The following is a 24,349-nucleotide window of genomic DNA, read 5'->3' as shown; positions in this document are numbered from 1 at the left end:
GCGCTCAGACCAACCACAACGCTGCATTGCATCGTTGTGATTGGTCATGGGAGCCTGGCTGTGCTTCCTGGAGTCCGAGACGGAGGAGAGCAGGAGTGGAGACGCAGGACACGGCAGCAAGGTAAGTGTATATATATTTTTTTTACATTGTGTCCTGCACCCTTGCACTTGGCTGTAGGTGTGTATAGACTGGTGATTGGCTGGCGGTGTGCTTGGCCTGGCTCTTGCCTTGCGGTGTGCGTGGAATGACACTTAGCTGGCGGTGTGCTTGGGCTACCACTTGGATGGCATTGTGAGTGAAGTGGTGCTTGTTTGGCAGTGTACGTGGACTTGCACTTGGCTGGTGCTGTGTGCAGACTGGCACTTGGCTGGTAGTGTGTGGACTGGTGCTTGCCTGGTGGTGCATGTGTACTGGTGCTTGGCTGGCAGTGTGCATGGACTGGCGCATGGTTGGCGATTTGCATGGACTGACATTCAGCTGGTGGTGTGTGTGGCTGAAAGTTTTTGTGGACTAGCATTGGGTTGGCAGTCTGTATGCACTGGTGTTTGACTGATAGAGTGTTTGAACTGGGGATTTTGCTGGCTGTGTGTGTTGCCTGGCTTCTAGCTGGCGATGAGGGTGGCTGGCATTTGGGGTGTGATGGGCAGACATAGGGTTTTATTTCTTGTTATCATTTGTGACTGTAATGTTTTATTTCTCCTTTTTATCTAGTGCAAAGCTTTTGATTTCTTCTGCTGCAATTCCTGATTGCAGTTTCAGTACTGGTAGATTTAGAGTTTGTGTAATTTCATGTTTCGTAAGAAAACTAGTTTGTTCTGTTTACTGTACATGAGTATAATTTTCCTACATGGGTGTGATTTTTGTAAATATTGTAATAATAGCAGCATATTTAGCTTCTGTTTTATTGTGTTTGAAATTCTCTGATTTGTGCACAATCGTGTTGTCTTGTGTGTAATTTTCGTTTGTGCTACATTTCTAGCGGGATGTGTTGGTGCTAGCTGTGTCTGTGCAAAAAATGTGCTAGTGAGTCTAGCTGTCTCTGGCAAGTGAGTGGTATTATTTTCAAAATATGGGTCTATATGGGCTTTGTATTGAATGAGTTTTCCATTCACATTACCAATAGTTTTACTTTCTGTTTGATAAAGCCACACTTTGTTTATTACTTATATTATACAGTGTTGGGTATTGTTGATTAATTTGTCAAGTTACTTTTCTTAGGAAGGATCATGGCTAGCCACAGGATTACCGCTCGGCAGGTTGCTGATATGCTTTTTGGGTCTTCCACTTATCAAGATTATGAGACTGATCTGAGGCAGACAAAGAAGTCGTGGATTCTTGCTGATGATGAAGTCATTCTCAGTGCAGTTGAAGTGCTGCTTTTAGAAGCGGAATACTGATGTGCCAATAGTGCAGCAAGAGGCATCTGGATTGCAGCATGGGGCTGAAAGGCTTCCCATTGGAAGTGCTGGATTCTGGGTTGACCCAAACATGGTACAGCTGGTGTTGCCAGGCTTTAGTAGTGTTGCAGGGTGTAGAGTGAACAATAAAAAACATTTGCCTTTACATTCTTTCAGTTGTTTATGGATGATGTATTTATGGTTCAGATTGTTGAGCAGACTACTTTGTATGCTGGACACTATTTGAGGGACACCAGTGCCAAATTTAAGACCCACTCTAGAGCCAACTGTTGGACTACCACAAATATGGATGAGTTGAAGAAGTTCTTGGGTCTAACTCTTTTGATGGGGTTTAGAAGAACGCCATTGCTGACTTCATATTGGTCTATTAGTCCCTTGATGGCACCGACGATATTTCCTGCAACCAATGAGCAGTGATCGACATTTGCTTATTCTTTGAATGCTACATTTTGTTGATAATATTTCATCGTTGCCAGGAGAACACCCGGATTGTGATCATCTTTTTAAGATTTGGCCTGTCTTTGATCACTTTGTAGATCGATTTTAATTGATCTGTGTTCTAGAGAGAGAAATAACTGTGGATGAGTCTTTGGTCCTGGTCAAGGGCTGTTTGGTGTTTAGGCAGTATATTCCTAGCAAGAGGACACTTTATAGAATTAATATCTTTATTCTGTCTGAAAGCAGTAATGGACCTGTCTATAATATCAGGGATTCCAGTATTGACCAACCTGGTTGTCCGTCCACTTTTGGAGTTAGTGAAAACATTGTGTGGCAACTTGGCAGAGGACTTTTAAAAAAGGCCACAATTTATACATAGATAACTACTACACTGGTGTGCAATAGTTCAGGAAATTGTTCAAAATGGACACTGTTGCTTGTGGCACTATCCGCTCTAACTGTAAAGGTCACCCAAAAGAGGTTGTTTTAAAAAAACTTGAGAAGGGACAGTACAGGGCCTTGCATAATGATGAACTTCTGGCTGTGAAATATTCTAACAGGAGAGATGTCTACATGCTGACTACAATCCACAATGAAAATACTTCACCTGTGAGTGTTTGGGGTCCGGTTGCTCAAGTGTGAAAACCTGGGTGCATTTTAGACTACAATATGCACATGGGAGATGTAGATAGAATAGATCAGAGGTTGGAACCTTACACTGATCTTCGTAAGGCGTACATTTGGTATAAGAAGTTGGCTATGCATTTGTTCCATTTAGCAACCTTAAATGCATGCTTTTGTTGTGTTCAAGGATTATTCTCCAGAATCAAAGATTACATTTGTTCAGTTTCAGCAGTCAGTGATAGGCAGCTTTGTTGTAATGGAACAGGCAAGAGTTCATGGAGTTGCAGCTGTGGAGGCTGTGGCTAGATTGAAATATCTCCACTTTCCTGATCACATTCCTCCCATGGACAAAAAGACTTTCCCAGTAAGAAATGTAGAGTCTGTGCTGGAAGAGGCATGCAGAAGGAGAGTCATATGTACTGCCCCAATTATCCTTCTAATCCTGGGCTGTGTGTGTCCACCTTTTAAACTGTACCCCAGTGAGTGGAGTTTTTGGGTGCAAGCATGAACATAAAAGTAAACTCTTTGCTTTATATATATTTTTTCAGATTTCATAGATGGTATTCGTGGGATTTATTTAGTTAGAGCTGTTGTGGTTGTAGTTTTGTATCTACTTCCAACTGGTTTGTGTTTTCTTTTTGTTAAAAGAAAATGTGATGGTGATGTGCTTGGACAGGCGCTTGGCTGGCGGTGTACGTGGATTGGCTCTTGGCTGGTGGTGTGCATGGACTGGTGTGTGGCTGGTGGTGTGCATTAACCGATGTTTGACTGATGGTGTGTGTGGAATAAGGGTTGACTCGGAGTGTTGGTGGACTGACACTTGGCTGGCAGTATGTGTGGGCTGGCATTTGGCTAGCGGTGTGTGAGTAGTGACTTGCTGCTGAACACTACACACACTTCTAGACAAACAGTGCACACACTCCATCCATTTACATTTTGAACCTTTCACTCATCATCGTGCCAAATCCAAGCAGTATGTGTGTGTATGTAAGCAATGGATGGTTAGGGAGTAATATTTGTCTTTTCTGTCTTTCTCTGCCAAGATGTACATTGTCTCTGGAAAAATACATCAACAGTAGATATTTTAGCAAACTAAGCACCCAGGGGGCTACAGGGTAGTGTGCCTCTTGAGAATCCCAACAAGTGTTCTTACCCACAATGTCCTGCAAACCTCAAACTGTGACTAAAGTCACACATTTTTCTTGCACTAATGTGACATATCATATTCTTCCAGAATCAGAAAGAAACCACAAATTTGCTACCACTCACTGTTCCCCCAGGTTTCCCGATGAAAATACTACCTTACTTCTGTGAGTTGGCCAAGTGCCTGTGACAGGAAAGTGCCCAAAACACATTGTGGAAACATCAAAATGATCTACACAAAACAACCAGGCTTTGCAAGAGGGGCATTTGCATTTTTGGTCCAGGATTTGCCACCCATCTAGGGAATCCTACCAAACCCAGATAGTTATGAAAACTAGACACCCGGGGAGTCCAGAGAGATGCAACTTGCATGGATTCCCCAATGTTTTCTTTCGCAGAATTCCCTGCAAACCTCAAATGTAGCTTTACTGTACCCCAAGATTTTTGGTACCAAATACCTCATCTTAATAAACCCACACTGATACCAGTGCTAGATTTATTAATAAAGGCATGCAGAGGGTACCTTAGAGGTGCCCCCTGTAAACCTACTCACTACTAGTGTGGTTACCGACTAATCTCAGCCAGCCTGCAACTACTAGGCATATTTCTGGCCTCCTGGGGTGATAGCCTTCACTCTCAGAGGCCGAGAACAAATCCTGCTATGAGTGGGGGTGTTCACACCTCCCACAAGCAGAATGGGCATCCCAATACGGGACACTTCAAAGGCCATCCCGCCTGCAAATGCAACCCAGGCCTCTCCAGTTAGAGGAAGATGCCCACCTCCTTGTCCAGACCCACTGGTCCCGATTCACAGAATGAACTTAAGACTCATTCCTAAACTTACTACTATTTTGATATTCACAGAATGCACTTACTCATTTCGGTATTCACAGAAGGCACTTACTCATTTCAGTATTCACAGAAGGCACTTACTCATTTCGGTATTCACAGAAGTTAGTAGTCCTAACTTTAGGACTCCTTAATGCCTTCTGTGAATACCGAAAGTCTTAAAATTAGGATTTTTCTCAGTTTAGTAGTAGTAAAGTTAGGACTCCTAACTTTAGGACTCCTAAATGCCTTCTGTGAATACCGAAAGTCTTAAAATTAAATGTTTCTCAATTTAGTAGTAGTAGTAAAGTTAGGACTCCTAACTTTAGGACTCCTAAATGCCTTCTGTGAATATCGAAAGTCTTAAAATTAGGATTTTTCTCAATTTAGAAAAATCCTAATTTTAAGAATTTCGGTATTCACAGAAGGCATTTAGGAGTCCTAAAGTTAGGACTACTAACTTCTGTGAATACCGAAATGAGTAAGTGCCTTCTGTGAATACCAAAATGAGTAAGTGCATTCTGTGAATACCAAAATGAGTAAGTGCATTCTGTGAATACCAAAATAGTAGTAAGTTTAGGATTGAGTCTTAAGTTCATTCTGTGAATCCGGCCCCATGTTTGGCAGCAGGATAGGCGATAAAATGAGTTAGATCAGAAGGTGTGCTCTACCCCTAAGGTGGGACAGCCGATATGGACCCCACTTTTCCAAATCCTCCAACTTGTGTTGGAGAGAATTAGCCTATTAGTGTCAGAGTTATGCCCACTTCCCACAGAAACTGGTCATATTGAGGGTGTAGTCACCCTAAAGGTAGGCAACCCACTTTCTACTACCTGGTACTCCCCTTAATGCCCCTAAATTGAGTATTTAGGTGGCACCCCTTCACCCAGAACTTCAGATTTGACAGAACTAAAGACAAAGAGGACAAATAAGGCCTGCTGAACCCAAGAACTGAGGGCCTGCCACTTCAAGACTTGACAATCGAGGTGAACTGTCTCATCCCTGCTACTCTGCAACAGACCACATGCACTAAAACCGCAGAGTTTGGTCCATCGACTTGCAGCTCTCTAGCCCAACCGGCACAGCAACTGACCAAGAAGTGGTACTCATGATCTGGAAGGTCAAATCTGTATCCCCCCAAGTGTAAAGGTAACAGGACAGACCAAAGCTGTGCAATACAAATTCCTTTGTTCCAGACGCCTTCATTCAAAATCGACTTCGAAGAGTCCAGTCGGAACTCCAGCTGTTTCAGAGCCCAGCAGCCACCAAAAGACATCATGACCCCTGAGACCCACTTCGAGAGTGGCCCTGTAGTCCCGAATTCATCCTGCCAGCTGTTGACACCTGACTGTGAGGAGCACCTTCACGCACCAGGGCTGGCGAACCTACCAGCTCTGCACTCAGCTCGGCCGGCCTGGGTTCCAATCAACAGGCTGTGCTGCCCTGTTCCTAAGGGTCTTGTGACTCTAGCCCCCACTTGGGAGCTCTTAGACTGACCTGCAAGTCTCCTTGTGCAGCCTGTTTTCAGAGGGCCCCCCTTCCCTGTAGTCTGCCAGCTACCAACTCCATCAACTCTCTCCTCCCGGGGCAATTTGAGACGCACCCAACGACCTGTTGGTAGAACAGTGAACCTTGGCTTCCTACTACATTAAACCTGGAAGGTAAACCCCTACAACTATCTGTGGTCTGTGCTTTACCTACCTGCTTTTTCTTCCCATAGGATTGTATGGTGCTTAATTGCGCACAACTTTGAACTATTTGCTTAACTCCAAAAATTCATAAGAAATACTGTACTTACCTGTGAAAATTCAAAAATATATATAAAAAGACTTGCTATTTTTCTTATTTGATCTTGGATTTATTCTTGAGTGTGTGCATCATTTATTGCCTCTCTCAGTACAGCAAATGCTTAGCACTACCCTCTGATATGCCTAACTGCATTTCCACACTCCCACAAACAGAGCATTTGTAGTATCTACTTTTGACTCTGTAAGCCGGTTAGGGACTCACTGGACTCTCTGCACAGTGTGCTCTCTTTTTAGTGTGCTATATAGAAAGCCAGCCTCCTACACTGGTGGATCAGCAATGGGGTCTGCAACTTTGTGTTTAGTGAATTTCTTTCAATTGGTAGATTTTTGCAAATTTTTCAAATTAACCTGATAGGTTCTTGAGTAAGCCCTTTGAGTTTAAAATTGTTTTAGGATTTAAAACGTAGTATAATTAGGACTTTTAGGATTTTTTCTAGTTCTAAAAAGGTCCAAATGTTAGTGTGATAATGGATTTTGCAGAGAATGTGGCTAAGGAGCTTGCCCTTGCCCCGCATCTACAGCTTATTTTTAAGCAGGTAAATACCCTCTTGAAAGGATGTAAACAGGCTCAAACCCTACCACTGTAATGCTTCCAAAGCTGTTGACAGAGTATGAGCTGGCCCATCCTAAGGATGAGACCAACAACCCTGAGACCCAGAACGGAGTGAGTGAGGAAGATGATCAGAATATGCCTCAACTCGACACAGAGGATAGCGTACATCTACCTCAAGGCCGAACCACTGTGCCCAGGGTACCTGCCACTAGTGAGGTTTGTTCAGGTAGATTCAGGTACAATAGAAGGTCTCTCAGAGGAGAAGATACTTCTAGAGAGATTGGCCCAAAGAATAGCCCTGGAGGACAAGATACTGGCCATGGAAATGGCAAGGGAAGATACGGGTTAACCACCCATAAATGGTGGCAGCAATATAATTCCAAAGGACAGAGAGGAAGAACTTGACTCTATATTCCCCAAAGGGATTGTCCCCATGTATACAGAAGGTGATGAAATCACTAAATGGTTCACAGCATTTGAGAGAGCATGTGTAGCTTGAAAGGACAACCAAATGTCATGGGGCTCTCTCCTTTGGGAACTGTTCTCTATTAAATGTTAGGATAGATTCCGGACACTGACAGAAACAGAAGCTGAGTCCTATGACCTCATGAAGGGTACCCTAATTGAGGGCTTTGAACTCACCATTTAGAAATAGAGGATTAAGTTCAGGGAGACTCAAAAAACCCAGAATGAATCTTGAGTGGATTTTTTAGACTTTTCAGTAAAAACACTAGGCAGCTGGTTAAAAGGTAGCAATGTGCATGACTATGATGGGCTGTATCATTTGTTTATGAAAGAACATCAGTTGAGTAATTGTTATCACGAAAGCATCAGTACTTGGTAAACCGTGAGCTCGTCTCTCCCTAAGAGTTGGGGGAGATTGCTGATCATTGGGTAAAGACCAGAGGGACCAAAACTAGGCATGTTGGTGGTGACCAAAAGAAAGATGCCAAAAAGCCCCCCCAGATAACTAAGTGGACCAATCTGAAGATAAAGTTAAAAGTAAAGAGTCCTCTGTAGGCCTCCATAAACCAGACAAGGAGGGTGGGCCTGAGATAACTCACAAAACAAAAGTGATTACCAAGGTAAGGATTGGTACCCAAAAAGGGCATTGTGTAGCAACTGTCAGAAGACGGGACACCACACCAAAGACTGCCTGTGTAGCCTTTGAGCGTGAATAATCAGATTAGGAAGTCCTCTTAGCCTTTAACTGAAAAGTGGGCCCAAAAGGTGAGCTGGAGTTTCCAGAGTGGCGTAGACACTCCCACCGCCTACTGGTGAATGGAATCCCAACAACTGCCCTGAGAGACAACTGTGGCAATCATCCTGTCATGCATGACAGGATTGTTCTCTCAAATCAGTATATCCTAGGTGAAATAGGAAGAGTAAGGGCTATTTCAGGAGAGGTTACTGCTAGGCTTGTGGATGAAGTAACCCTGGACTAGATGGTTCCCTTAGTTGGAGAAGAGTGTTTGTCAGCAAAGACCTCTCCCTTGACTCTCTTCTTGGAAATGATCACACAGAGGTTGGTTGAAGCGAAAGTGAGGCACTGGTCCAGTGCCAGTCCACACCCAAGAATTCTGAAGGAGCTGAACCTGCAGCTAATACAGCTACACCCTAGAAGAATAAGAAAAAGACATACTGTAGAAAGAAGGGCAACTTTTAACCAAAGTTCCATTGAGCCAAGGTGTTTCTATAGCAGTAGGAAAGAACTCCAAAGTTGACCCTGATGAAGTCCTGATTAGTCAGGCAACTGTTAAGCATAAGATGGTGTCTTCTCAGCAAACAGAAGAGAGAGTGGAAGAAGGGTGCTTGCTACAGGATGTGGTGACCTCCAGTCAAAAATAGCAGACAGGCAACCTAACCCCAAAGAAGCACGTAAGTAAGCCCCTTCACTTGTCAGTGTGGAGCTAAATGTCTGATTTTGGGTACTGACCACTATCAGAGGATTCTGCTGGGTGTTAGCCTACATGGATGCACTGTTCTGGGCATGGTGGTCTGACCCCATGTCCAATAGCAAGATAGGCCCCCTGACCCTGTTGGTCATGGTGGAGGTACTCATGTTGTGGATAACCTCTTTGAGTAAGCTGGTGTTTGCCCTGGTCAAGATAGGGTTTGCAGAGGTAGACACCTCTCATTCCCAAGAAAAGAAACTGGGTAAAGAAGCAGACAAGGTGCATTTTTTTCTTGGATCCCAACACCGTTGAGATATGTCAGGCCACAGAGGAATTGACCTGGGCAGGGGGATGTAAGTGTAGGACACCCACCTACAGTGGCATACATTGTGCAGAGAAGTTGAAGAGACCCTTAATGGTGTACAGTGGCAAAAGTATATAATACTAACACTCTACTTTGTGGTAGTGTGGGCGAGCAGTTAGGCTTATCAGAGGGTAGTCCTAAGCATTTGTTGTACTCAAAGAGGCAATAACTTATACACACATCCTAGGAATGAAGTTGAGACCGAATGAGAAAATTGTACTTCTTTTCATACATTTAGACCTATAACTTTGGGTACATGGTAAATACTTTTTGTAATATGATAAAATCACAATATATGCAATAATCACATTTATACCCATTTAAGCACAATACATTTCCTATGAAAAGAAAAAGGCAATTGAAATGTCAATGCAATGCAGATACTTTAGTGGTTCAACTTTCAGAATCGGAAGGTTTCGGGGTCAAGGTCCAAAATTCCAAAGCCAAGTTCTCAAGAGCATACCGGATTTCACCGGGAGCAATAAGAAAGTGGACTTTATAGCTGGTGTGCTCCGAAGACAGGGAGACACTTGCAAAAGCAAAGCAAAGGGGGATTTGCAGGCAAGTCCAAGCACTCTCAAAGGACAGTAGCGGTCAGAAGGACTCTGGGGCCATTGGAGCACAGCTGGTTTGAAGATGCCCTGGCCAGGTGGGCTGGGTGCAGTGAAGATGTGCAGCTGGGCAACTGCACGCAAAGAAGCATCTTGCGGTCAGCAGCTGACAGCTTTGAGAGACGATTCTGGAGCTGCTCAGCCGCTGCTGTGGGGGGTTTCTGGATTCCTGATGTTCCTCATTGGGTGCTGACTTGCTGTAGAGTTGGAGTCCACCTAGACTTGGTTTTGTCGGTTTTTGCAGCAAGATGTTCAGTACACTGAATATTAGTGCCTTTCAGCTTTGATGGATCCTGGGGCCTCAAGACTTGGTGCAGAGGCCGAGCTGACCCTCCAGAGCAAGTGTTCTTCAGCTGCTACTCCGAGGCATCAGCGGTGCTGGGGAGCTGAATGATGTGTGCCTGGACTTTGCTGTTTTGGAGGCCTGCGGCTGCAGGAAGGTAGTACCTTAATCTCAACATGGATTATCTGGTCATTTGGGAAGTGTGGAGGACCTTCTGGTGTTTATGGTGGCCACACAGCAATGAGAAGACCTGAAGGAAGGCAGTTGTCAAGTTCTCTGGTGGCAGGCAGGGGTTTGCGCCCAAAGTCAACAATGAGGTCTGTAGTTCTCGTTCCAACAGCATTTCTTCATTCATCTTCTTCTTGTGTCTGTGGATGCTCTTGTTCAGGGTCTATGGATGGCACCTAAAATCTAAATTTAGGAGCGTTCACAAGAGAGTGACAGGTAGTGGTCAATGGGCACCCTCTATTATGCCCACCACATGTGGGAGTGGTACATAGTCGTTGTCCTGATTGGAGTAGTCTCACCATCTTCAAGATGGTGGACACCCAAAAATGTACTTCACCTAGCTTCCAGCACCTGAGGGGTGGCAGGGAAGCTGAGGGTACAGCTACTACTTTTTCTTCATTTTCCCACTTGTATTCCTACGAAAAGGGGGTGAGGACAGGAGGGGGGTCCTGCTCCTTCTATCAGGAGAGGCTGTGGTCATGTTTAAAAGGCGGCATGGCCTTTGAAGCTTTCCGCCACAAATGGCTCTTCCTGACCAGGGGGAAGGTGTGAGCACCTCGTTCCAGGACAGGCTTTGTTCTCGACATCTGAGTGGGCTGGCGCTCACCCCATGAGGTCAGAACTCTGTCTGGTGGTGACAGGCTGGCTTTGACCAGTCGGTGACCACACTAAGGGTTAGTAAGCTTTAGGGGACCCCCTCTAATAGGTCCTCTGTATGCAGTTATTAATATATCTGACACTAGAACCTTTATTAACCCCTTCGGAGCTGAGGATGGCCCCCAGCCGTCCCACGTGATTGTGGGAGTGTGCAGGGGACAGCCCGCCCACTGATTAGAACGCCTGCACCGAGGCGGAATTCACACTGCGGTCAATGGGTTAAGACAAGATGTTTGGTAACATAATGATGATTATCCAGCCCACATACTGCCTATGGCTTCCCTGTTCAATTAAAATATCCAAGAATCAACATGGATATTGTAGGGGCCTATCTACTCAGGCAGATATGTTCTCACAGGAGATATAGTGCACCCTGCCTTAGGGCTATAAGGCCTGCCAGAAGGGTGTCCTACCTATATTCCTAAAATAGGATTATGACCCTGGTGGGAATCTGTCACTAGATCTGTGATCTAATATAAAGTACTGCATGATGTAATTGTGATGGTTATATGGTTAAATTCATTTTTTACTTATTTTTTATTCAGCGTGTTTTATACATGTAATTGTGTCAATTTTCTCTTTCACATTTTTCTTCACTTTTCGAGCATTTTCACTAATTCGGTGGGCTCCCTCACTGCCCCCTCGAACCCCTTTCTGGTATCAATACTTTCAAAAGGGCCGCCGTTTCATTCGGTAACGTGTCCTTCTTCATTTTTTGAGTTTCCTAACGTGGGGCTTTGAGACGCACAAACTCTTGCTACTGAAGGACCTGAAATAAGTCCTTCCTTTCCCTCTATTCCTCTGACTCGATGCCCTATCCAAAATGGCCGCTCCACCGAGTCGCGCTCTGATTGGTCAACCGCCTCATGTGACCGCACTCGAGCACAACAACACCGGCACTCGGGACGTCTTTCCCCTTGTGAAGGCATCCTCACGCTGTGCAAGGACCCCCATTGTGGACCTGCACTTTCCTGATTTCAGGTAAGCGCTCTGTAATTGTGGCGCTCCACGATACCTTGGCAGTAGGCTGGCAACACTCGGCTTTACAATTAAGTGCTTTTTCCACCAGGCTTTCTCTTGGCGTATTACCAGGTCGGCACCCTTGACCTTTTAACTGAATGGTCCCAATTTGTCTTTCCCCCTACAGACTCTTGGACCAGGGCAACGTTCCCCCCGGTAAGCGATTTTTTAATGACCATTCCTTATTAATCGCCTTGTCCCTAGTCACCATTGAGTAATTTACTCCCTCATATTCCACAAACTTCCTTGTAATTGGGTAGACTGTATCCCTAGGTAAATCCACAACTCCATGGGCAACAGCATGGTCGCGCACCTTTATGAGCTAGAGCAAATTATACCCTCTTCTTTTGCCCTTAGAAAGTCACCAGAATTAATACTCTCACCAAAGCGATCCTCAGCTTATCCGGATTGGTAAGCTGGTTACCCATAGCTGCTCCACTTCCCTCTCAAGTTTGCATGCTGTGTCCATAATCATGACTCTTCTGTCAAAACACCCTTCAAGTTCTCACTCCGTCACAAGTCTCACTAACGCAACGTTCACACTTGGAACTGACACAATTCACATTTTGCGGGCACTTTGAGTATGGTACCGTTTCCATTACTCACACTTTTCCTATCACAGTCAGCATGGTTATTGCCGTCAGTCATAATAAATGCTACTCTGCCGTTCCAATTATAGGAAATTTCACTATGTGTCAATGGCATGTACCGCACCTCGCCACCTTGAACACCATGGCATGTGATGAGTGTGGTACTATTTATGCAATTGAGATAAGCGAGTAACTAATTGACATGATCAAACTCTTTTGTCTTCTCTTTCCCCCACCCTATTCTTGTAATATGTTCGTTCCTTGTTTTAATGTACAACAAATGTATGTATGTATAGGGGTTCAAGCTTAATTATTAATTCTTTAGGCAATCATTTTTTGTCCTGAGGATGAACCAATAATATGTGTGGTTCGAAACGTCGTCGACATTAAGTACACTAAATGCAGAGTTAACATATAATTTGAGCATGCATATGTGTATAATGTGGATTATCATTTTGCAATTTTAATTGTTTGATAACCTATTTTTGCCTGAATATTCCCTCCCTTCTGTTTGCTCCCCAAGTGTGTTGGTTGGACATTGGCTGGTGTCCCACTTCCATCGCACTTTGTGCTTCATTCCCTTGTTTTATATTACTTTCATCAAGAAATTAAAGTGTCTGGCTGGGCATTCTTAACAATATAGTTATATCGTGTCTATATTTATTGTCTCAATTCCCTTCCTTTTCTAAGGACCGTTGTCTTTTGAAAATAAGTTTCTACCCATGGACCTTAGCTTACTGCGTCCTGGGTTCCCTTGTATTACTTAAAAGATTACCTATATTCCATGCAGTGTCTCTGGGCATTGCACAAAGGGATGTGTGTCATTTTTACTCTTCAGTTTTGTCTGTCACATGACTGGGCATAGTTGGCAGTTGGGCTTTGTGTATTCTTCCTAAACAGCCACACACAATGAGAGCTTAGGTGTGAATGGATGGGCAATTCCCATTCAGGGTGGAAGGGAGGAGCTGGGTGCAGCCTCACTCACACCTGTGTAGGCTATGTCCTGCCTCCACATAAAGGACTGTATACCCCCTCTAGTTAGTCAGGAGCCAGAGCCAGGAAAGCAGGGCATCTGTGCACTACAAAGGCATGCCCCCAGGAGCTTTTCCCCACTTCAAAGATAACACTGTATAAAAGAAGTACCTCTGACATCACCACTTCAGTACCGTGCTGTACAGCTACAAGGACTGACACTCTGCTGGATTGCTGCTCTGAAGGAACTGCTTCCCTGCTGTGCTGACCTGTTGCCTGCTGCCCTCCTGCCTGGGGAAGAAAACTGGACATGCAATTTCATCATGAACCCAAGAGTTACTCAATGGGATAAACTGTTGGCCTCCTGATCTGAGCCTCAGGGACATAAAAGACTCCACAAGTGCTCCTAAACCCGTCTTCAACAATTTCCTGTTTCCCAAATGGTGCCTCTCAGGTCCTGAACCCTTGACTCTGACTCCTGAGCTCTTGAATGTCAGCTTTTAGGCTCTTCCTGTCTGCAAATGGGCCACTTTACATCAGAACAGAGCAACTCACACCAATATGTAGTGTGAGCACACTCCAGCCCCCGTCTTCACACCGCAGCATCAACAGCCCAGCAGGTTTGCCAGTGCGAAGCTCCAGCCGGCACAACCACGACAAGCAGCCCACCCTTCGCACCACACCGACTGACAGGGCTGACGCTAGGCATGTCCAGCTGCCCAGGGCCCACGCCGCCCGCAGGCAGGGGGCCTCGAAGCTTTGAAGACTCCAGAGTTTCGAGGCCCAGGGGCACCCTAAGAGTTTACATTTTTCTTGTTGTTATCAATCTCCCCTGCTGGCCCCTCCCTGTGGGCCTAATGCATATTGATGACAGCAATCATACAGGTCATTTAAGTGCACTTGCCTGTGAAGTAGCCCTGCCCCTGTATAAATAAAAGGCTGAATATCCTGCAGGGGCACAGAAAAGGATAGCGGCGATGGTGGCGCATCACAATGGAAACTGCTCACCTAGGACAAGTGGAAAGGAGGCAGAGAGGCGAATAAAAGGGGCAAGACAAACGTAATAAAGTTGGGTGGGAGCTGATAGGTGTGAGTGCGGCATTGAGGCAAGAGGTGCAGGTAGAGGAGCAGAATCATAATGTAAAAGTGGATGGAGCAGGGCTTAAAGTCTGCTGGGTCACTTGAGTCTTGAACCTGGTAGTAAATTTAAATGGACATTGAAAAGAGGCCCTATATTCATGTCCTTAAGCTTTCCTACAAATACATTGATCAAGTGTCTGCACAATGAAAAGTTCTGAAAAGCAGGTGATGAGATGGGTCCATTCTCCATTTTTGCCCTCACCCTCAGACTGAAAAAACAACTCTGCAGCAGTGCCCCCCTTCTCTGCCTTTGGGGTAACATCAACAAGACTCGATATAGTTCTGTCAGTCTCATCATTTCAGACCTGAAGCATTTTCAATATTAAATACAAAGAAGCTGTAGATATTGCCTATTCATCTTATGTAACTAATAACCACTGGCAAAGCCAATAGTCCTGGCTTGTTGTCGGTGTAATGTTACTTGTTGTATTATATATGTGGATGAAATGACAGAAGCAGCAAAATATAAGTCGGGCGGCGCACTATACTATGCACAGATATATACCTGACATGTTTTTAAGCCACGCCCTTAAAAACATCAGCCATGCCCATTTGAAAGACCCCCCCAGTTTTTTCATCCCACTTAAAGCCCTGCTGTCAGGTCAGTATGTAAGCCGTTTTTCGTTTTTAGGCTAATTGTTAACCTGCTTTATTGTCAGGTGAGTCGGTTTTTACTGTTGGTTTTTGTTGATATTAAAGCAAACAGTGCCTGCAGCAAACTCAAATTAGTGCAGTAAATTATCTTCTCACTAGATTAAGCAAATGCCTTTTTTCTTGGGCTTCCTGCCTTATTGAATTCAGTACCCTTCAAATCATTCTGAACTGTGCTAGGCTCCTCATCTGAGATGGCTGGATGGTTATGCCATTTCTTCTCACCTTTATGCTGTCTGCTGGGTTTTTGGTCCAAACCCCTCTATCTGCAAGGCACTATCCATTTGTTGTTGTGCACTGCATTAATTCTGATTGATTAACTGATTGAAGGCTTTATTTCGATATATAAAATATCATAAAAGCTATGTACAATGAATTTAAAATGCGACATTTAAAACAAGCACATTCTATTTACACGATTAAAACATTGCATAACAGTTAAAACAAGCATTAAATGGACAAAGAAAGCCTTTTGGATCGAATTAACCAAGACCATTTTAAAAACTTGGACACACTGCAGACGAACAGAGTGTGTGTATCAGACATTAAAATACGTAGCGCCACTTTATGCTCCCGAGTGCCTAATAGTCTGCATAAAGGCTTGAGCCAGCGCCGCCTCGGCGCTAAGTAAGCTGGGCATTCGAAGAAAATGTGGGCAACCGACTCTACTCGTGTTAGGCATATCGCACAGAAGGGAGAGGACTGATGGGAAGATTTCCAGCGGGCAGTCAGTTCGCTTACAGGTAAGATCCCTACTCTAAATTTAAAATACAAGGCCCGATCTATGGGGTTAGAAATAGTGTCAAGATACAATTCATAAGCCACCACATCCTTAATCCTCACAAAGTCAGCAGTGGATTTACAATGTTTCGACTCTGTGGAGATTTTACAGGAGATCCAGTTCCAGTACATCTTCTTTAAGACGGCTTTAGGGGGGGCTGTCCTGGATTCCCATGCATCTCGAAGGCCTAGATCCCCTAACAGCCGTTTCACATCCCTCAACCACTTGATCTTAGACCAACCCTCCATTAGCATAACCTCTCGCAAAGCCTCAGCATATGAAGCCAGCTCGGGCACACGCCACAGCCGTGCCCAAAGTAGGAGGGGACGGAGTTGGGCTTGAACTTTAATTGATCTACATCCCAAATCCATCAGCACAGGAAATGTTGGAGTACTCTGAGGGAGAGCCATCAGGCCCTTCAGGAATTTGTTCTCAGATCTGGCTAGTACTTCAAGATTATACATGCCCCACAGCTCCGCCCCATACAAAGCAGCACTGACCCCTCTTGCTTTGTAAATGTCCATGACAGGGGCAATAGGCTTAGTTGTGGAGGAGCGTTGCTCCTTGAGAAGGACACCGCCCACCCTTTTATGACTAAGTAGCATCTTTTGGATGTGCAAGTTCCAGTGCATTGAGTCCGTAAGACGAATGCCCAAATAATCAAATTAGGCCACCCTCTCCAGGGGAACGGATTTCAACACTGGGGGCGGCCCAATTTTTTGGGCGGGTTCAAAACCAGATACTTAGTTTTATTGGTGTTGATTATCAGACCCCTGTGTGAGCAGAACTCCTGGAAGCTATTCAGGAGGCTCTGCAAACCCATGGGGGTCTTAGAAATAAGGAGAGTATCATCAGCGAAAAGCAGTGTGAGGATGCGCTTGCCCGCCAGGGATGGTGCATCTGCAGGAATTCTTAGCAAATGCTCTCCCACTCCATTCACATAGAGAGAGAAAAGAGTGGGAGCAAGCACACATCCCTGCCGGACGCCCCTTTCCACTGGAATCCTCTCAGTTTTCTCCCCATGCTTACCCCACCGCACCTGCGCAAAATTGTCAGCGTGGAGCTTCACCAGTAGGGACAAAATGTAAGGGGGCAACCCCATCTCAGACAAAACCTTCCACAACCCCTCCCGTAGTACTAGGTCAAAGGCAGTCTTCAGGTCTATAAAGGCCAGATAAAGACTGCCCTTGCCCAGCACCACCACCTTCCAATAAAAAAGGACCAATCTGAAGGCCTGTTCTATGGTCCCTGTTCCAGAGCGAAAGCCAGCTTGGTAGTCCGATAAAATGTTATTATCGCCTACCCACTGAAGCACCCTCCCCAAGATCACTTTCCCTGCCACCTTTAGTGTTGAATCGATAAGGCTCATGTGTCTGTAATTGGTGGGGTCGTCCCTACATCCCTTTTTAAAGATCGGGACGACCTCCGCCCCTTTCCAGGATTCAGGGACAGGTGCACCATTGTTAATAGCGTTTAACAGGGTTGAGACCAGCTTCCCCCACTCTTTGGGATTAGCGCGTAGCAGATCACCCAGTATCCCGTCAGGCCCTGCTGCTTTAAGGGGCACCAAGGATTTTATTACGTTTTCGGCTTCTCTAGGGGTAAAGGGATCACCCATTATGTCCCCCAGGGATTCGAGTGGGAGAAGGCCACTAATGGGGGGTGTCTGAGTATACACCTCATTAGAGGTATAGTGGGAGAGAAAGTGGTTGTACCAATTTTGGGCTGGGATGTTGCACGTAATTAAAGTGCTGTCTGGTCTGTTCCTTGTTCTTATTAGATTCCAGAACCCTCTAGAGTCTCTGCCCGCACTTGCTTCCTTGGGATCGGACCAATACCTATCCTCCCACTCTTTCTTAGCTGCATTAGTGGTCTTTGTTTACTCTTTCCTGGCAAGCCTGATCTCCACCGGGGATTTACCTTTGACGGCGGTAATCAAGGCACATTTTTTAGTAAACCAACCTGGTTAGTTCTTAGGGCTCTTAATTTCCCCCACCGGAGGGACGCTATTTGGGAGTACGAAGAGATTACCCAGAACCTTGATTGTGTTACAGAAGAGAGCTGTCACTTCGCTAATTATCTGGAAGGACAGGTCCAAATTAGACAGAGCTGTTGCTAAGAGGGCCCCTATAGCGAGCATTTTCCCCTCATCCATAGCAACCCTACACCACTTCAGACGCCTCCCACAATTGGAGGGACGTATTGCCGAAGTTGGAATTAATTTTGAGGGCATGGGCACACCATGGACCCCGAGCCACAAGGGGAGCAGAGTCAAAGAGAGGGGGTTGTGATCGCTATCGACTTTTTAGAGGGTTTGACGTGTCCACCCCTTACTCTGTTGTTAGGTCTTTTCCTTTTGAGGGCGGGATTTCTGGGACCCCCACCACCCGATATCTTCCCATTTGAGTGGATGGTACTGACGGTGGTGGGGTTGTGGAGGTGGTTAGTAACAGCCGTGGAAATCACGAGCGGCACAGCGGGGAGAGGAGGCTCTGGCGTCTCAGAGGGAACAGGAGACTCTAGCCTAGAGATAACTACCCCATTCAGCCTGTCCAGACTGGCCCTAATGGCACCTATGTTATCGCGATCAGGGGTTGAGGGCGTTTCCACTCCATGCGCAGTGATGTTTACTGGTGATGTTACTTGTGCTAGGGCCCCTAGAAAGGAACGCTTATGGAAGAGAGGTTCAAGAGACAGTCTGCGTTCTGTAGAAGCAATTTCCTTCTCTAGCACAGAGAAGGCTTGAATTATAAAATTGTCCAGGGTCCCATTTACACTCCCCCCCCCCCCCTTCCTGCCCTTTCCAGATCTTGTTGTCATTGGCATGGGCAGCGAGACAACCTGAGTACAACAACCACCCCCCAACAGAAACAGAGGGCTAAGATAAGAATAATCAAAACTTGCAAGCCAAAAGGGAAGGTCAGGAAGTCAAAATGTTAGAGGGGTGGCCCAGCCCGGCCTCCTCCGGCCTATGCATTAAAAAGGATTTATCTTTCTACAGCACTCCTTACGTTCAGTCCAGAACTCCATACTCAGTGCCAACCAAACTCCTGTGCCATCCTAAAATTTAAGATGGCCCTGATTGGAGGCAGATCCTTCTCCTTTCTACTTGTGCAGGACTGGAACTATCTCCCTCTTGTGCTATGGTGTAACTCCACTCAAATCTGTCTTTTCTCTACATTATTAAAGTTTCACCTCTCTTTTGGATATCTCTTAGTGCCAGAATGACCGGTTAGCATATCATTTTCATTCATCATATTCAATAGTAACCAAGTTTAATTTTTTTAAGCTACATTTAAACTTTATTTATTCTACTTAATAGCAATTTAATATCTATGTACGTATTTTATTAGGATTATTAATGCTTTTTTGACCATGTTACATGTTACTGATATCCAAACTAAGTAAGTAGCTTCTTGAAAAGCAGCTTAATCAATGCCACATAAATAATGGCCAATTGATGGTTTTTCCTATGATGTCACTTCCTGTGAGGTTAAATCATGCAAATTATAGGGGCCTCAAATGTTCCTATTCTGCCCGGGCCCCACATATCATAAGACTGGCCCTGCCGACTGCCACTCCTGATGCTCTCCTTGCTCTTCATGACCCTTTCCAATGCAAACAGGACTCTTGGCACAAAACCTGAGAAGGTAAACCTTCAGCAGGTCGAATCTGGGGCTATATCCATCCAGTGCTCCAGTGAGGTTGGCCTGGACGTTCAACTTTTATCCAGTTCATAGTGACCAGATAGCTGTGGTTGGTTGTTTATGCTTTTGTGTGCTATTTTGCAGTTTATTCTTTAAAAATGCATGAGGCCGGTTCTGCTGATTATATTTTTGTCACTTTGGTCTTGTTTTATTGAGTAAATTTACTCTACTTTTCTAACCGGTTGTGGCATCTTTTTGTGTGGTGTTTCACTGTTATACTGGTTGAAGTATTGCACAAATAGTTTAGTAATTGCCTCTAAGTTAAGCCTGATTGTTCTGTGCAAGGTACGAGGGGCTTCAGCTTAGATTAATTTGGGGTTTGCTTGTGGTGCCTTACCCTGACAAGGATTGTGGTTGCAGCTTGACCAGGGATGACACCCCTGTAAACCAGTAACCCAATTACTAACAGAAGGCAATAGTTAGTAAAGCAGCAGGTGTGTGACCCATTCTTCGGCTTGAATTGATAGCCACCCACGAAATGCTAGCGCAGCAGTTAAGTAAGTAGGGGGCATATTATCAAGGGGGTTTATCTCCGCTTTTTTGGCTTTAAAAGCCAAGAAAGCAGAGATAAAATTATCTCCCTATTACCTAGCTGTCGCTAATACCAGTTAGAGACAGCTAGTAGGAGATAGCGACCATCTTGGGCCCCACTTTGCATGTCAGTGATATTTATCACTAATGACATGCAAAGTGGGCGTGCCAAGATGTTAGCGACTGGAAACAGTCGCTAACATCGCTATCTCCTATTACCAACTTTTGGAGATATTCGCGCTAAGCGCGAATAGCTCCTAAAGCTAACACCTGCCCTGAGCAGTTCTTAGCCATGTTATCCAATGGGAGGTGGATAACATGGCTAAGAGCATTAGCTTGGTAATGCATGAATATCGCTGACTTTTCAGCGATATTCATGCATTGCGGCTGATTTTTATCGCATTTGCGATAAACCTTGGTAATACCAAGGTTTATCTGCGATAAAAATCGCCGCAGCTCAGCGGTAAATTTTTGTCTCTAACCAAGCAATAGCGATTATTATCGCTATTGCTTGGTAATATGCCCCTAGTTTTTTTAAGTAAGTAATACGTTTTATTGTATAGCTAATTAAAACCATAACAATTTAAAAGAAAATGAACATAATACAATGAATTTTCAAAGTACTTAATTAGAAATAAAATTATCAAGCTTACATTATTCGAGTTGTGTACTCAGTATAACTTGTTTAAAGAGCAGAGGGAGAGCATAGATCTAACCAAATCTAAAATAGACAATTTCATTCCTAAGGTAAAACATAATTACATAACCACTAAAAGTTCATCTTCAGTGTAAAAAGATGTTCACAATACGAAGTAAGCAATAAATACACTGAGCTGATTTATAAATGCAGTGAACACCTAATACCTTTCCGTGCTCACCAATGAAACAATACAATATAGAGGGCTAAAGTGGTTATTGCACGCTAGAGCTGTTACCCTCAATTGCTTAATGGTAACTGGGATTGTCCCTCCTGCAGCAGTTGTTTTATTTAACATGTGGTGTGATTTTCTTGATCAGTGTGATATGTGGAATAAAACAATAATGGCATGGCTATTGGTGTTTGGCCATTTATTTACATTTTTTAAGAGATATCTTATGATTTTTCGATCAGTATGTGTTGAAATCTCTAGTGTAATATAAAACGTGGGGTTCATTAGCTTATATTTTGTGTATTAGAGCTCACGAGAACCCTGAATTCAGAGAAACACTGGTGGTGTGTAATGTTTCAATCGATTCCTGTTTTGGCCTTGAAGACAAAAACAGCTTTTTCTCTCGGAGTTATGTTTATGTTAAGCCTTTCTTGTTTTAAATTTCCCAGATGCTTGCTACAGGTTAACATTTTAGCATGTACACCACCAAAAAATGCCACATATTATGTACAAAGCAATATAAGATGTCTTCCCAGTGCCTCTGTGAGATGGAAAGATTTGGTCTCCACAGTCATGTTCCTACATAATGAAAAACTGTGACACTTCTCACTTTTTGAGATAGCCGAGAAAATTCAATTTCTGACTGCTCAGGCTTAACCAATTTATTTTCAATAGAGGCGCCTTTAACATATTCACATAAGTTGCAGTCTAAAATGTTCTTCAAGTTTGCGGTCAGATACAAGAATAAACCAGCATCATACCACAGTACTTTCAAACCATTCTTTTTTATGTTAATATACTATAAAGAGGTCGTCATTAAATTATTGAAACCGGCCAAAGAACTTATTTTTTTCAATATATATTTTTTTTAGAAAATGTTGACAATATTTCCTTTATTTCAGAAATTAACCAAAAATGAATGGAAATATGACAGTTTATTCCCCCTTAGAGCGTCTATACATTCATGGTTTGTGTGGTTATTGCTGACACTAAAGTACTGGTAAAGCCTGTTCGAATTATTACTAACAGAAAGTACCACAAGGATCGTTTATATAAACTAAACTCATTTAAAACACAATTGAACTTTTTTTTTTTTTTACAATGGTAGAGAAACCTACCTCCACACGATCACAGAAACATGGCAGTCAGATATGTGAATGTAGGTATGTATGTTACTGTGAATGGTTACTGTGCATGTGAGAAGGTTATCAGTAGGAAGGAGAGAAGGAAGAGGTAAAGGCTTGTGTGGGATAGGTGGAGTTTGGCATCTAAGGGGGATATTTTCAGGAATGTGTGTTGATTATCGCTAAATTAGCTTTGCATATCGAAGTCTATCGCGGGAAAATAACACTGTGTTAACATTGTATTCTCAACACGGCTTTACCATGAAATAGTATCACCACAACGCATCAAATGAGCGCGTTAAAATTAACGCTAGCCCGAAAAAATGTGAAACAAAAACACAAAAGAAATTGTGACGTGGCCAATCGTGATAAAAAAATCAGCGATAAGCAGTGACAGGCCTGCAATCCCCATGCGTCATTCAGGAAAATGCACTATAAAAGTACAGAAGAAACAAAAACAAAATAAGTACAACTGCGTAGCACCATGGAGGAAGCTGGAGCAAGTACAGAGGACGGCCAGAACCCCACAAGCCCCCAGAAGGACCAGCCTGGGACCTCAGGGTAACGGAAGGACGAGGAGAAGAAGACGAGTAAGACGAGGTTCAGTCCACAGGAAAACAGGATCATCATCATGGAGGTGATAGAACACCACCAGCAACTGTTTGTCACCTCCAACGTGTCATTGGCAAGTAAAAATGCAATATGGTAGGACATTCTGGACAATCTGAATGCAGTCAGAGTGAGGAAGAGGAAAATTAGAGAGGTCAAGAGGCGCTGGAATGACGCGAAGCGCAAAACCAAGAAGAAACTCGCTGAGAACCATCAGGCAGCAATGCAGACTGGAGGTGGCAGCCCAGCGGAACACAAGGAGCTGGATGAGAGGGTGAAATGGTGTCCCCAGACATCAGTGGGAATACGGTGGCAGGAGTTGGGGTCCGGACACTGCTTGACATGACCTGACACAACCGCACCATGGTGAGTACCGAACAGGGCCTGGGGGACGGGGGAGATGGGCACAATGGCACACTGGCACAATTAAGTAGAGCACACTGCATTCCCACAATGACTCTCGATCATGTCCCTCATCCCCTTGGCACACTGCAGCATACATACAAACAGCAAGTAAGCCCACGTCCACTATGAGCACAAAGGGGTCCGTCCCCACAAGCACCAATCTCACAACCAACAAATGCACACGTGTCAAATCCTGCAAAGCTGCGTGTCTGTGAGCCACACTGACAATGCAAGTGACACTGCATGATGAATAGCAAGGCTGCAGTCCAAATGATCATGACATGGTGCATGCCACGACACTGAGGTGGCTGAGTGTGGAACACATCCGGAAAGGAGCAGGTCATACTCTGACACATCCATGTGCACAAACAACCCCTGACCTCAACTACACATCTGCGGATAAACCATGCCCCAGAGCCCAAGATCCGAACAAGAGTCAAAATGACCCGTCTACAACATCTCAGCACCGTAGAGGCACAGAAGTCAGAAGGCACACCAGCATGAAAGGTATAAGGGACAGCAGGTCAACATTAACGACAATGTGGTACGCAGTGCAACACTTTCACCACAGAACAGAGTACACAACTGGTGCTGCTTGTGTGTAGAAACTGGCCAATCACATCTGACATAGCATGAAACAGTGAGATGACAATGTACATTTACAACCTCACATCCGTGATGTAGTTCAAATGTCCACTGTCCCGCATTGAATAGTCAGCTCCTCCCAAACAGTCACAATGTACATTGTCAAGCAGTCTGTATGTAAACTTGAACAATGTGTCAACACACATGTCAACACAATGATAAACTGCATCTCCCATTCACATTGCAGAGGGACAATCAACACCTCCTACCGCAACCCATCTCCAGGAGCAGGGCAGGCCAGCTGCATCGAGGAGACCCCAACCCCCTGCACTGACCACCCAGCAGGAAGCACCCACCACCATGGCAAGCTCCCAGTACCTCACCAAAGAACACATCGCATTCCAAGGCCAGTTGTTAGACTGCCAGAACGAGGTGACTGAACAGGTTCGACCACCTGGCAGCCAAACTATATGACATATGTGGGTGTCTAATTCACACCAGGGACCACTTACAC

The sequence above is a fragment of the Lissotriton vulgaris genome, chromosome 3_1 (genome assembly GCF_964263255.1).
Source record: "Lissotriton vulgaris chromosome 3_1, aLisVul1.2, whole genome shotgun sequence".
NCBI classification, from domain to species: Eukaryota; Metazoa; Chordata; class Amphibia; order Caudata; family Salamandridae; genus Lissotriton; species Lissotriton vulgaris.
Note: the sequence above shows the minus strand (reverse complement) of the source record.